Raw genomic sequence first — 15,657 nt, 5'->3', positions numbered from 1 at the left:
GTCTCTGGTAGAACAGGAGACCAGTCCCTGGGTCCTAACGGACCTTACTGTAGTAAGGCAGGAAGAACACTGATGCTATACACAAGTGCACACAAGACCACAGTTGACGCTTAAATATTATTTATTAAAGACTGAATTGGCACGTGTACTGATTAGTCTGCTAATAATCCTTTTATATATTGTAGTTACTTTTTAATTATTTGTCAGTAGCACCCCACTCTGTTAAGTTAAGTAAATCGTACTGATCAAAGAATGCTGAAGTTTCTATAATTTAGAATTTAGTCAGACCGACGCATATTCGCGTCCGTACGAGCCAAAAGTTAAAACAAGAGTCCCCTTGGAGAAGTCCTCTCTGAAGCAGTGAGCTTCTCAAAGTCTCCGCTTCCAATAAAAGTTACATGCCTTTGAATTTGGTAAGCGAGTTTAGTCCTCAGAACACAAAGGGCACATTTGACATTTACCTGATGTATAATAAGCTTAGCGTGGGTATCGGGCCAACCTTCTTTTGGTTTACTGCTTGCGTCAGCTGTCAAATATCAAGTTGTCACTACAACAATTTGATTCTAGGAAAAACTGGAGGTGACTCCTTCGCGTTCTGAATACAAGAACGTCACTATCCCCTTAATCCAAAGTTACGACGTATAGCTTGCAATTTAGTACTCTTAATCACCTTTCATTATACTGCGACTGATTTTTTTTCGCCCTTGGCACTACAGCCCCAGTGGGCCTAGGCCTACCTCCATGAACTCTCCGTTCACTTCGGTTTTTCTCGAGCTTACACATTCGGTAGGACTCCTTGGGCGGGTGATCAGCTCGTCACAAGGCCTCTACCTGTACACAAACACAGAAAAACGCACACACACAAACTAAACATCCACGATCCCGGTTTCTAAGCGAGCGAAGACAGTACATGCCTTAGACCGCTCGGCTACCGTGACCGGCCATAATGAACGCTTACAATAGATAAATAAGCATCTGTAGTTCAGATCGAAATAACTCATTTCCTACGGAACTCTATTAAAGGTTGTGGTTATGTACTAATTTGAACTCCAGTTCAGAGTTACTGTATTTGGGAACGACATTGACAGTAAAGACTACATCCACGTACTTCCAGATTACAGGCTATACGGTTACAGAGTTTCGTGCTGTTTACCGTCCGCCTAAAGCGAATGCCAGCGCAGCTTACACTTCCAAACCGGCTACAGTTCTCTCTTTCCTTGTCTTCAGCTGCTCGTCTCTGATTAACTTCTCAGGTCATCCACTGAGGAGCAGAAATGGCTTATCAGAATTAGATAGTCGCTCCACAGCAGTAAAAAAGCCTGGAGAAATGACCAATAGAAATGAAAAATTAACTATTATAATAGAAGCTCATAAATTCTTCGCTCCATATGTGGCTGTTATGACGCCTCGAGGCTCTGGAAGTACTAGATTCCGCAGACTGCAACCACTCGCGTCTTCACCCAACGTTGCGTCTCCATGCAGCTCAAACAACTTGGTTAAATAGCCGACGACTTAGGAATGCTAGTGACTTTCACAAGGGGCCACGCGGTAACGTAGTTAGTTGAGGCACTATGCTACAAGCCGGAAGTTCACGGGTTCGAGTCCAGATGAGGTGCAGTTTTTCAATTAGCCTAATCCTTCCAGCCGCACTGTGACCCTGGGGTCGACTCAACCTGTAGCAGAAATGAGTACCAGGAGTCTTCCGGGGGGGGGGGAGGCTAAAGGGCGGCCGGCGCATAAGGCTGAGAACCTGACCGCTATCTGTGAGCCGATGGTCTGGAGAAAATGTGGAAGCCTCGACCTCTCAGATAGCTTTATCGTTTTACCTTTAGTTACTTTTCCACACTTCTTTCCCGCTTTCCCTAATCTCATTTACACTTCACGAGTCGTATGAAAACCACAGAGAAGTGGAGAGTATTTTCTAATGTCAATACCGCCAAGCCGAAGTTTACAAATTAGTTCTATTGTTCTCCGTGCGAGGATGAAATAAACACAAACTAAATTCTTCAACCCCGAAGAAGTAGGAAGGAGGTTCATCCGGAAACCTGATTACGACTCACCTATCAGACTGTACGGTGCTGTAACCCAGAAGGCCGCAATCTACAGATAGCATACATCATCCATTTTGGAAGCAGGACTAAAGAATTAAGGCTGACTCCAAATTTATTGTCAGGCTATGTAGAAGAGCACTCTCACGAGGCCTGGTGTTTTACTCCTCAGTCATTCCAAAAGACAGAATTTTATGTTCATTTGCATGAGAGTTTTATCCCCCTTCCATATACAGATGTTCTTTGTGTGCTTCAGCTGCTCTGCATATATGGAAAAAATAACCGTTCAAAAAGTTGTAAATTAAATGAAAGCGCACTGTCTTGTTACCGCCCGTTGGTTCTCATATTGCCTTGTCATGCATACTGAACGCACTCGAATCAGAGTGCTGCTGTTGTCCCGCGTCATCTATTGGGAAAAAAGTAAAGAGCGGTAAAGAGTGCGTGGTGGTTAGCGATAGGGTTGGCACAAAGGGAGAATTACTCTAATCAGAAAAATCAGGTCTTGTAAGAAATGCCTAAGTACCACAAGGTATTCGTGTGCAGTGTATGTGATTGATTTTACTTATATTCAATAATAAACACAGTAACATTTCGACTCCCTTTATTTTAAGTGTATCAGAAGGAACGTGTGCTGATAAAATATCTCGTTTCCTTATATGTACCTGCCATCTTTTGTCAGTTTCTGTTACTACGATTCGCATAGGTCGTGTCGACAGGAAAGAAAAAATCTGATGTATTCCGCTTAAGAGAATGGCACGAAGGCCGGTCGTGATATATTGTGTTTAGTTCGAATACTTTGGAAGTGTGATATATGTACAACGAACGTACAGACAGGCTGGACAGGATAAAACTACCTTAACGAATTCCTCGGTTATTGAAGAAGCTTGAGCAACTGGTGAGTATAGACGTACTCCTAAAAACTTTTCTTTGCAACCTGAGGAAAAATCCTGTGTGTTTCTCCATGTTCCTCTATATGTTAAACTAACTTCCTTATTTTACAAATAAGTCCAGTGTGACATATAATGCCTTCACCACTTCAGCACTTAGTTACCTAACATGTTTCGATTCTTAATGACTCATCATCGGAGGTATACCACTACGATCAGGAACCCACCAATACGTAAATGTTTTCATAAGACTATATACACTTAAAACATTTATGATGCTCACTATATGTTTTGTTTGTTTGTTTCTTGGCACTACAGCCCCAGTGGGCCTAGGCCTACCTCCATGAACTTCTCCGTTCACTTCGGTTTTTCTAGATCTTAGACATAAGGTAGGACTCCTTGGGCGGGTGATCAGCTCGTCGCAAGGCCTCTACCACTCACTTAGTTGTTAATTTTCCACTGTCGGCATAGATGTTTGACGTAAACTTTTATAATAAGAACATTCTTATGCAACACTGAAAAACGTAAGTAGTTAAATGGGTAAAGTAACTCTGCCCCTGTGTTCGTCTCTGGGTATCTTACAATAATAAAGGAACCAATACTTAATTATTTACTTCATGTATTTGTCTCACCTTTTTTACTGCTCAGACATGTGTTTTTTTTTCTTGGCACTGTAGCCCCAATGGGCCTAGGCCTACCTCCATGAACTTCTCCGTTCACTTCGGTGTTTCTAAATCTTACACATTTAGTAGGACTCCTTGGGCGGGTGATCAGCTCGTCGGAAGGCGTCTACCTGTACACAAATACAGAAGAACGCACACACACAAACTAAACATCCATGCCCTGAGTGGGATTCGAACCCACGATCCCGGTTTGCAAGCGAGCGAAGACAGTACATGCCTTAGACCGCTAGGCTACCGTGACTGGCCAGACATGTATTACTGATATTAAAATATTTATATAATGCTTTACTCTTTCGAAAATCATCGGTCCTTATTTCCCACACAGCGGTTGAGTGCCTGTCTTCCAGAAGTGTCATTTATTCTGTCGCTTGTGGCACTGAGGAAGTAGCGAGCCATATCAGAAGTTAAACTGACTATAATTAATAAGTCATAACAATCTCTCTTAAATTCGTTCTTGTGGCCGCTCCATAACTCAAGCGGTTAGTCGCTGGCTTCCCACACCGGCGGCCCGGGTTCGATCCCGGGTCTGGTCAAGTGGGATTTGTGGAGGACAAAGTGGCGTTGGGGCAGGTTTTCTCCGAGTACTTAGGTTTCCCCTGCCAATCTTCATTCCACCAATTGCTCCACAATCACCCTCACCTATCATCCGGGACTGGTACAATAGACAGTTAGTGGCCGCAGTACAAGGGACTTAGTCCCACCTCACTAGCATTAAAAAAAAAACGTTTTTTTTGTGATTAGCTTGTGTCTGTCCCGTGTCCTGAGCGGAGGAGAGAGGCAGAACAAGACGCCAGAAAATACTGTTCCACATTTTTCTGCTAATCAGCATATTTGAACTGAAATATTTTTTTGACACCGGAGTAAAATACGTTACTGCATTTTTGAACCCCCTTAAAATTTCAATGAACTCTTCTTCACAATAGACTTTCTATTGAAATGTGGTATAACTTGATGCTATGTATCTATCTCATTAATTAATACAAGAAGGGATTAAGCGAGTAAACTGGTTTACGTGTATGAAACGATGTTTATGAGGAGAGCGAGGGAGAGAGAGCGAGAGAACAAAAAGAATTGCCAGATTTTTGTTTAACTCAGAATGCTGTATAGCAAGTAACTGCTGTCGCACCTCGACTCTCTGAGCAACTGTTTGTGGTTTGTCACGGTTGCTCTTCTTGAGGCAACCATTTCACAACCCACAGAATACAGCAAAATTTTTCCAGGTCTTTTGCACAGCGACTAGGGCTTGCTCATTTGTGCTTGGAACATTTGTGGATTTTGGATTACCGATTGATTCTTATGTTATTGTATGACTCTGCTTTGACTGCAGGGGTTTCAAAGTGTCTGGATGACAATTATGAAGAGTTGAGGAAATGAAAGGAGACCTTCCTGGCCTTCTTAAAGGTCATGACATTATATTAGCCTTACGAGACTGAGGAAAACCACGAAATCCATCAATCTGGCGAACCGGAATCCTACTACTTTCACCAAGGTTTTCATCAGTTGGTCCTTTCGTTCACACTGTTGCGCACTGTTAGTGTCAGTACATAACTTCACAGGGAACTGCATATGCGGGTTTGCGTAAAGTTGAGCTTATTTGAACACGCTTATGAACTCTCTACGCATGTAAATGTTAGGATAAACTATCACAATGAGCTCTGATCGGTTCATTCCAGATTCTTATATAGTCACCATTTATCTTATTGATCGCTGTAATCCTGTCATTTTGGAACAGCCTCATATAACGATCATAACACCAACATTTTCTCCCCATTTATCACGATCGATGTAAACGTCTCAGATTGGAACTATGCAACGACAGACAGATAAGCAAATACACCAGAGTCGTTTCTAGGCAACGGCTCGGTAAACACTTTCCCACGACAATGTATACCCATGAGACAACAGAGGTACTGTTAGGAACGGTGTTTTCTACTAGGTTCGTGTCTAGGGGTTATAAGGAAGACAACTGAGGCAACCAAGTGAGTTCTGTACACGAATTTCTGAGGAAAAGTTCAATTTGAGGGGAGCCGCAATTCAGTGAGGACTTGAGCTCGCGAAGCTTAAGAATCTCCACTGTTAGAAGCCATTATCAGGGAACTGCTGGTGAAGATCAAGCAGGCTTGACAAACTTAGCGCGTGCTGTGGTGATTTGTGAATTGTGGAGACAGCGGCGGAGCTGTAATTGCTTGTAATTCCGAGTCGTGTATGTAAGTGGTTAATAAATCCAATATCCCAGCCAAAACCCCGTCGAGAGGCACTTTAAAAAAGAAGACAATATTGTAATTAATCACCAAACCAAAATTTTCTTCCCACTCGAAGTTGTTTACTGCTGAGCTCATGGCCGAATTCCTTGCGATCCTCTGTTCAGACGTGTTCATTCGCAGCTTCGCTCGAGGCCTCGGCCGGGCGTTTGAGTCCACTGTCATTGCTAGTCAGCATGCCTACGCAGCAAAGCTCTAGAAAGTCTAGCAGTCTGCAGGAGAAAGTTGTTTCCTCTCAGGAACACAGAGCCAGTGCCTTTGATCACTCTTAATTTATGGTTCATTGAGGCCACCGTTGCGTGTGTACTTAATTCATTGTCTTAATACGAGGAGCAATGTAAAAATTATGGACGTTGAGCCGCTCCATTTTAGGTACAAGAATTTTACGTTTACTCTAAAGGATTTTTATTTTCTACTGAACAGCCACATGAGCTCCTTCCAGAGCCCCGAGGTCTGGAAGAAAATATTATTCATCGTGATGATGAAAACATAAAATCTGATTAGCTGTATGCACAGGATATTTTAGAGCTTTTATGAAACTTTGAGTTAGGTCATCTTGATTAAGTACGAGATGTTAGAGTAGCCTCAATGGTGTTCATATTTAGGATAACAGTGGGGATAGCGACGGGCTGCGGGCTGGATGGCCCGGATTCACTGCCAGGCGATGCAAAAATGTTCTCTACTCTGCAACGTCCAGACCGCTCTAGGGCCCACAAAGCCTCCTATCCAATGGTTACTGGAGCTATAACCCCGGGGGTTAAGCGGCAGGTGTGTGAGCTGACCATCACATGCATCTAGTACCGAGGTTAAGAATAATGCAAATATCCCTCGACTCTTCCCCGTATATCTTCACGGCGAAGGGCTTAACTAAGTACAGGGGCAACTTTACCTTATATTTATCTAAGATTTGTTTTAATATTACTCTCTAAATTTTAAGTGTTCATTTCCTAATTCTTATGACCACAGATGTTTTTGTGGATTTTTTCATTTCTCCCATTGATGCTACATGGAACACCATTCTCCATTCTTAATTGGTTGAAACTAATAGTATCATGAAACGATCGTGAAAATATTTTACCCATCCTTTCGTTGATACATCTCAAGGTAATGAAAGAAAATTACATTATGTTATGTTAGGAAAAATAGTGGGAAGAGGAATAGTGGAAGAGGACTACTGAAACCAATTCAGGTTCAAGGAATATTATTTTTCTGAAGCGCGAAAAGTTGCTCCCGAGTTGACCAAAAGACAAAACCTCTCAATAATGAAGGGTTTCATTTTCTTTCTGTACGAAAGAGAAGCAGATTTCAGGTATAAATGGAAACTTACAAAACATTGAACAATTCTTCTTATTGCTCGTCCAGATTGAAGCTGTGTTCCTGTGAAGATTGAGCAGGGAATAAACTTCGGAAATGGCACCTAACATCCAGTTTTGAATTTTTTTTACGTTCGAATATTCTACGAAGAAATCTGAAGATCAGGATAATCTAAAATATGTTGCTTTCAAATTGTGGTCTTCTGGTCTGTGACACCGTATAGTGTTGTAGACAGAAACCAACAGTTCACAGGTCTGGGTCTGTCAATGAAATTAAGGCGAAATTTTTAAAATGAGACAGAGCCATTTGTATCCATCCATAGAGCGAAATATTGGCACTCTGGATCCATTTTAATCCGAAATCCATGTAATCCGAACTGATGTACTGCTACTGCTACTGCTGCTGCTGCTGCTACTACTACTACTACTACTGCTGCTACTATTACCTACTACTACTACTACTACTACTACTACTACTACTACTACTGCTACTATTACCACTACCACCACACACCCACACACACACACACACACACACACAAACACACCTGAACTTTCGAAAATTACAGATTTATGTACTACGCCATGAAGGCGTATGGGGGAGTGGATGTATAGATCCATATTTTCTTGAACTCGGCACTAGCTGGAGGTGAGTGGTCAGCTTCACGTCCCGGTCTCTTTACCCCCGGGGAAAAGCCCCCAGTACCCATTGGATAAGAGGTTGAGTGGGCTCCGAAACAGGTCTGGACGACGTGGAGAAGAGAAAATTCTTGACCCTACCGGGAATCGAAATCAGTCCCCTCGGTCGTCCAGTCAGTAGCCAGTCGCTATATCCTGGCTCCACTTACACGTAGTAAAAATGAATTATTGTGAAACACGATATTATCTGTTAGAGGACCTGCCTCTCTAAGATGCGGAAGATTTAACGCGGTTACCGCTTGCCCCGTGCTCCTCGTGTACTCGTTGTCGAAAGTCCATGCGTTCCGGTAGTTGTTTATTGAATGCACCTGTGAATTTTTGAATGAATAATTTTGCTAACAAAATATACATTTTTGTTTAAAACTCTGTAATACGAACGGTTTGATAGTCCTCTTAACCAAGTGGTTTCAATTATTGATGTCACCTTGTATTAGGCCAACAAAGAAAATCTCTACTCTTTACTATCTTCTTACCTGACGCCATAGCACAAGGTTGGTTTTCCTGCTCCGCATTTAGGAAATGCGGTTTTCATTCTCGATTCGGAGACTGGATGTCATAAAGTTCTTTCGAATCCTCTGTGTTTCTCCGGACAGATGTTGCGACGGTAGGCTACAAGCGCTTCCTTTCGCACATTTTCTATTTCATGATTCAGAATCATCCCAACCACTTTTTTCTGCATTTGAAAATATCCGTTACAAAGCCACCGGTTGTTCAGTTGTTTTTACTGCAACTTTCTCATGTTGGTGCAGGAAGCCAGCGGGACCAGAAACTTAACACTTTGCAGTTGTACTCCGGATTTAGCCTATTTGAAACTTGACCGGGATAGCGACCTCTAATCAAGGAGAAAGTGGTGCAACACATGTACGAAATGCTTACAAATTTTTAGTCTAAAACCTAATGAGAAGAGAGCATTTCAGAGATCTAACCTTAGACAAAATAATATTACAAGAAGTTACTGGAAGAACTGACAGCCTACTTTGATTGGATTCCAAGAATCCAATAAGTTTTTTTGCTGCGGGAACGTGTTTAGCGAAAAACCGAGCCATTGACTACAAACGATGCAGGGGGAAAAAATATACCGACGCACAGGCTTTCCTTTGATACCACACGGACCGCACAGAAATCTACGCGTCCAAAAATTAGTCTGTTGTTGCTTGTGTATTCATTACCGCGGGAACGTGTTTACCGAGCTGTTGCCTAGTAACAATAACATACACACAGACAGGCCTATTCTGGCTCAATAATTTCGGCTTTCAGGCATTATGGGGGATACACAGACAATAAGGTAATATCACAAACTTTCTTTTTGTTTTTTGTTTTAATCAGGAAAGTAGGCTAAAATGAATGTTAAAGAACTGTAGCATGGGGACGTGAACTCTTTTCAGCCAAACATGAATAAAGACCAGTAACGGCCTTTTGTGAACACGGTGCTGAGCCATAGGATTATATAAAAGACGGGAAATTCCTTCACCAGGTGGCAGACTGCTCCCTCTGAAGAAGCATTCTGACTGAATCAAGTGAGTACATTAAACAAGGCATGCTTAGCCATGCACCCCAAAGCCGTGTGTGTCATAAATAAAACTCCTAAAAACCATTGTACATTTGCCACATAACAAACTAGTGGATAAGACAGTTTCTGTATTATACAAACCGGATTAGAAAGTTAAACCATCTCCCAGTGCTGACTAATAACATAAAAATTCTGGGTGAAAAAAAATAATGCGGGAAAGTTGTGGAGATTTCGTTGTGTGTACTGTGATGTACAGCCTAACATCAGAAAACAGAGACTTTGTTGTAGTTAGATCTGCTCCAAACAGATGGCACCAACAGTCTGTCTCCCGTGAGTATTCAGACTGGAGAAACTACTTTATATAGTATATCTTCCTGCCTTGACTTTCACCCTCAAACTTGGGTATCGTCGACTTCATATGGTGCAAATATTTATAGGTTCCCTCATTTTACTTTCTAATACATGTCACATGTATATGAGAAAGTATTGTGATCACGCAAATGTCAATACCGGGATTTAACGGTTTTCAGTCATCCCCTCCTGCTCACCGATTACCAAAAAAAAAAAAGTGGTTTTTGCTATATCGTCTGTATGTCTGTCTGTCGATTTGTCTCATTCTCTGTATATTTATGTGTATATGAGTATCAGTGTAACTATCATGTCTCCTTATCTGTTCGTCTGGCTACGCATATACATCACAGCATCCGTCCATCTGTCCGTCATGATCTATATTCTTGAAACAATGAATGATGACGGTGGAAAAGTGTAGAGAGACAAGTCTTTTTTAGAAAATAAAATTGAAAGGTATTGTTAATTTGTCTGTTACATGAATGGGTTCGAACCCGAGTCAGTTTGTTTCTCCACGAGGAAAGCAGTGGAACTGTGACTGAAATGAGTGCTGTCATAATCACTGAGCAGCCATTTCGCTGCATATTAACATAATAGAAGTTTTCAGTTCCCATAAAATGCACGGCGGTATGACCGTTGAACGTGGAACTGCATTGCTTGACGTCCACATGCAAGCATCTGGAGCGATTCGTCTTCTTTCGCGAAGATGAAGGAGTGAGATGGTGAATGATTATGGACAGATGCTGGAATGGCATTGCGGACATAAATTCATGCTGTCATTCTCCGTAGGGATTTTTTTTTCTTCGCTTGTTGGGGGGTGGAGTCCAACTGTGTCCACTCGGCACGGCGGCCACTGATTGGCCTATTGTAGCCTGCCCCGGGTGATTATGATGATGGAGAATATGGTGGAATGAAGATTGGCAGGAGAAACCGAAGTACTTGGAGAAAACCTGCCCCAGCGCCACTTTGTCCACCACAAATCCCACTTCATCAGACCCGGGATAGAACCCGGGCCGCCGCGGTGTGAAGCCAGCGACTAACCGCTTGAGCTATGGCGCGGCCTTCCGTAGGGAGACCAAAAGAAACAAAGGCTAACTGGTATGAAAGAATACGTAAGCTTCATATGAGTAACTATGATAGGAAATATTTTTGTTCATTAGATGATTACCTCCGGCCGTGTAATGTAGATATTTGTGCACGAGCACCCTATAAGGGACAGCAAGGAACTACGGCCATATGTACCATTGACGGGCGATTATGAGTATTCAGATATGCTGACGGCTGGGATTCCGGAGAAGTCGATGTGCCTTCTTGACATGGAGGAAGCATCAAGTGACTTCTGTTTACCTTGAGTTTCTTTTCTTCGTTTCGCAATGCGCGGTGTCACTGGAAATGCGCTCACGGCGTGACGTATTCACAGTGCAGCAAACGTTTACAACACATACCGGAGAAAGACCATTAGTTAGATGTGTCAAAGCAAGATTTAATCACAATATATTTTTTTTTAATTTAAGCGTTATTGTACATAGACTTAAAAAGAGAAGTATCCCTGTCATGAAGCTTGTATTATGCATTCAAAAGAAATACTCCACTGTCAATTAAATGACATGAAAATACGTGTACATACGATTAAATCATTCACGTAGGTACTTTTAAGTGAAATAAAAATGTCACGCAACTATTTTAAGTGGTTCATATTATAAAATATATTTATCTAATTGTATTTTGCAGAAATACTGCATCACTTTATAATGTGATGAAAATTATCTCATGTTTCGAAGAAGATTCCGCTTAAATCCCACACAAGTGTCTCAAAACAGTGCCGAATGTAACTGTAAATATCTGAAATATCTTGTGACTAAGATATTAAAATGTTTTCATGGTAGTGCCTGTACAGAAGAACATATATTCAGATTGACGGATATTCCTGAGCAAGCGGAAGAACATTGGCAACGACAACTCCGTGCTCTGGAGGCCTAAGCCGAGCGAGCCAAACTGACAATTTGTAGCAGGCCAAATCGTGGGCTCGAATTTAACGCTCAGCTAGATTGTCAGAAACGCCTCCTTTTCTGATTTTATATTCTCATGGAAATGAAGATCTCCCACCGATGGAAATGTGGAAACAGTGGAATCTGAAAGGAAACTGAGGTGTCGGCTAAACCCCGAAGAGGTATCTATCAGCCAGTTTCAGAACAGACTATAATGGTACTTGTAAGCGATATATCTCGTTTATAGCGTGGAAGAAGTTAAATGAACCATCACCAACTTAAGAGATGCTGGAACGAATGTTTTCTCGAGTTGATGCGTGTTTAAATCACATTCAGCCGTAGAGAGATCAGCTACTTTCTGCTTGTCGCGAGCACATTTATCACTTGACGCTCTGGGGAATTTTACTGCCTTGTGCAGACAGGCTCCAAACCTAGTTTTCAATGAGTAGCGCAGAATAGAGATACTGAAAGCGTGAAAATAACGCTACAGAGTTTGACAAGGCGAGGAGCTACAACTTCACGTCCCCTTACGCGGTAACAGTCTGATGCTCAACACAGGCTTAGGTTTCAAGGGCCTTACCACTGTGTAGTCCATTGAAAGTCAACTGATGTTTCGGAGGAAAATTTCGCCTCCATCTGCAGGGTCGGCAAGAAAGACAAAGATGAAAGTAGCATGGAGCAGATAGCAAGATTTGTTTCGACCCCGAGTATGAAAGTCAGTTGACTTTCAATGAATTGTACGGCGTTATATCCAGGCAACCACATAAGAGAAACAAAGCAGTTTTACAGTGAGCAGCAGATCTCTTAATCACAAAAATCTGTCAAATGACGAGTGAACAGTAACCGAAGTTGCATACAGACTGCATAAAACCAAAACGCAAAGTCACACTTTCAGACTTAATTTTAATGTAGCATTACCTCTACTGATTCCACAGAAATTACCAATATCACCACCAGTGATGCAAATTTTCTTCATCTCCATGTCTGGTTTTCTTGGATTTCCTCCGTCACTTCAGGAAAATACTGGGATAATATCCTAAATTAAGTCACAGCAACATCTTTCCACACCTTTTCCAAGTCATTCGGCGCCATGTTTCTGAGATACTGATGTCCTCATTAAATGAACCAAGATATTCAGCTGTATACCCCCTTCAGTGTTTTATTGATCTCTACTGATAAACTTACACCACTGCAAAGCTTCTGTCATCAGAGAGCAAACGCAGAAGAAAATAGTACAAACTGTGCTGGCCTCGAGGTTCGGCGAGGCCACAAATTATCCTGTGTAAGATTTGAGGTTTTCACGGCGGTGACTATGAAGGATGCCGTCTTCTGGGATGAGGCGCCGTGTACATTTGTGCAAACCGACGTTTCAGAGGAACGTATCGCCTCTAGTAGTTAGTTATTGGAGAGGGTGCGTTTCCCCATGCACTTAGACCAGTATTGGTCCATTGTGCTTCCCTCTATGATATTCTACCAGTCTCTATACCCTACCGATACTGGTGCTTACCATCAGTCCCGACCAAGCCAGCGAGTTCGGCCTCTACTGGCTTAGCGGTATCTATAATGCTTCCCCCATCTATCAGAGGCGTTAGAGACTACTGTTGGGCGGGAAATGTCGTTGAATTTTGCTCAGTGACCTCCTTAGGAGATATGAGGTTCTTTTACGTGCCGTAAAGCTACGACACGTGACCCACGGCTTAAAGTCCCTCCCGGAGGACTTGTTCCCTGAATTTTTCCCCCCTTAAAAATTCCACGACCTCCGCCGGGTTTGAACCCGCGTACTACGAGTCATGAGGTGAGAACGTTACCTCTAGACTACGGAGGCCGCTACGTATCGCCTCTAACTTCAGGGCAGAAAAATTCGCGAGTTGGGTGTTTCCGACTGGTGGCTCAGTCTGCAGCCACCTGCTCCCGTTGGTTCCTCGCTCGCGGATTTTTCTACCCTGAAGATGGAGGCGATACGCCCCTCCGATACGTCGGTTCACACAAGAACTACATGGCGTCACATCCCAGAAGACGGCGTTCTTCATAAAGTATCCTAAATCATATTCCTCACTTCCTCCAGGCGGATAAAATCCAGAAACAGGCCACGATCGACTACTCTCTCCAGTTATTTCAAGCTGAACAGTAGTGCATGTCCCGTAACATCCGGTATAGTGTCTTTAGCTATTCAGGACAAAACAACAAACTTTCGCTGTCCCGTGATTCGAGGGTTATAATGAATTAAAGCAGCAGAGGCGCTTTAATCGTCGCAGCCACCGTGACTCCAGCTGCTTCCTTACTCTGCACTTCCGTTTTCATTATCTGAACGCCTCGTTCAAGTACGTGCATTTCCGTTGGCATCCTTACCACGGCTGCACCTGGCTTTACACACTCGCCCTCTCTCTTTCTCTGTGGTGTCACCTTGTTGCAGATCCAAGCAGCGTGTCAGCAGAAGTGAACTGAGCATCGCGATTCGCACCCCCCCCCCCACACCCACACACACACACTTTGCACCACGGAATTCTGAAGTCGGGTTCGATTACAGCCTCTGCACATTCTGTGAAGCTCTGAGAGCAGCTACTGCGGTTGCTTTGGCTTCTGTCTTTGTTAATATCGTTACCTCGATTTTTAGCCTATCTTCCTAATTAAAAGAAATGAAAGTAGGCTTACGCGATCCTCATGCTGTCTGTGTACCTGCAACTCCTCCCCTGTTACCTTACGTACGCCGGACCCAGTCTTTATGAAACTCGGTTTACATATCATGGCACCAGAGCGCATCTCAACGGCGTACTACACGAATGTCTCCCATCAGTCTGTGTGTTTGTATGTGCGTCCCACTGTTGTTACTAGGCACAGCCTCTGTAAATTGTAAAGGTAAAGAAGTCCCGCCGGTCACGGTAGCCGACCGGTCTAAGGCATGTACTGTCTTCGCTCGCTTGGAAACCGGGATCGTGGGTTCGAATCCAACTCAGGGCATGGATGTTAATTTGTGTGTCTGCGTTTTTCTGTTTTTGTGAACAGGTAGAGGCCTTGCGACGTGCTGATCACCCGCCCAAGGAGTCCTACCGAATGTGTAAGATCTAGAATAGCGGTCAGCGAACCGGGGTAAATTACCCCAAGTGGGGTAAAAATGAAATTCTTGGGGTAATGAGGACTCAATAGACATAAATGAAATTATATAAAAAAAGCGTTCCTTGTTATGACAGAAATTTTTCTTCCGGCATATAACCATCCGTAACAACGGCTGCTACGGAAATTGTTTAAGGGTCCATCATGGCAGCGTGACGTCATCACTAAACACTTTTCTATAGATAAACGCACCCACCATGTTGTGGACGAAGGTGTTATTTGTGGCTCGACAGCCAGCAGAAGCGCACGTCTTGTATATGTCATTTTGGCCTAGTCACCTATTGTTTTATCTTATGCTCAAAAACTACGACGATCAAGGTAAGATAGTGTCTTGTTAGCAAGGATTTACTATCAATAAATTCATTCATTCATTATTTAATAAGCAAGCGAAATGAAGTTTTTCATGAAACCGACGCACTATCATTTATGTACAGTAGTAGCAGTTTGATCTTGTCACACTGAATCGGTAATTTCGTGTTATAGTACATGTGCAACTGTCCGCCTGAGCAATGGCGCGGCCTCCAGTACTGACTTACACATATTGTACAAGCGGAGGTTTCCTCCACATTACGCGTGTCCTCGTGTAACTATAAGAAACGCGTGTGCTCAAGGGTTAAAACCTTTTGAATCACTGTCTTTTTTACCCCTCAGATGACATCAACTAGTAAACGAATATACCAGGAAGAGTTCCTCAATTATGGGTTTACACAAATAGAAGACAAAGGAATAATGAAACTACAGTGTGTTGTCTGTTTGAAAGTACTGACTGCAGAATCTTTCAAAAAGAGTCAATTGAAGAAACGCTTGAA

The sequence above is a fragment of the Cryptotermes secundus genome, unplaced genomic scaffold, assembly GCF_002891405.2.
Source record: "Cryptotermes secundus unplaced genomic scaffold, Csec_1.0 scaffold301, whole genome shotgun sequence".
In the NCBI taxonomy this organism is placed as follows: Eukaryota; Metazoa; Arthropoda; class Insecta; order Blattodea; family Kalotermitidae; genus Cryptotermes; species Cryptotermes secundus.
Note: the sequence above shows the minus strand (reverse complement) of the source record.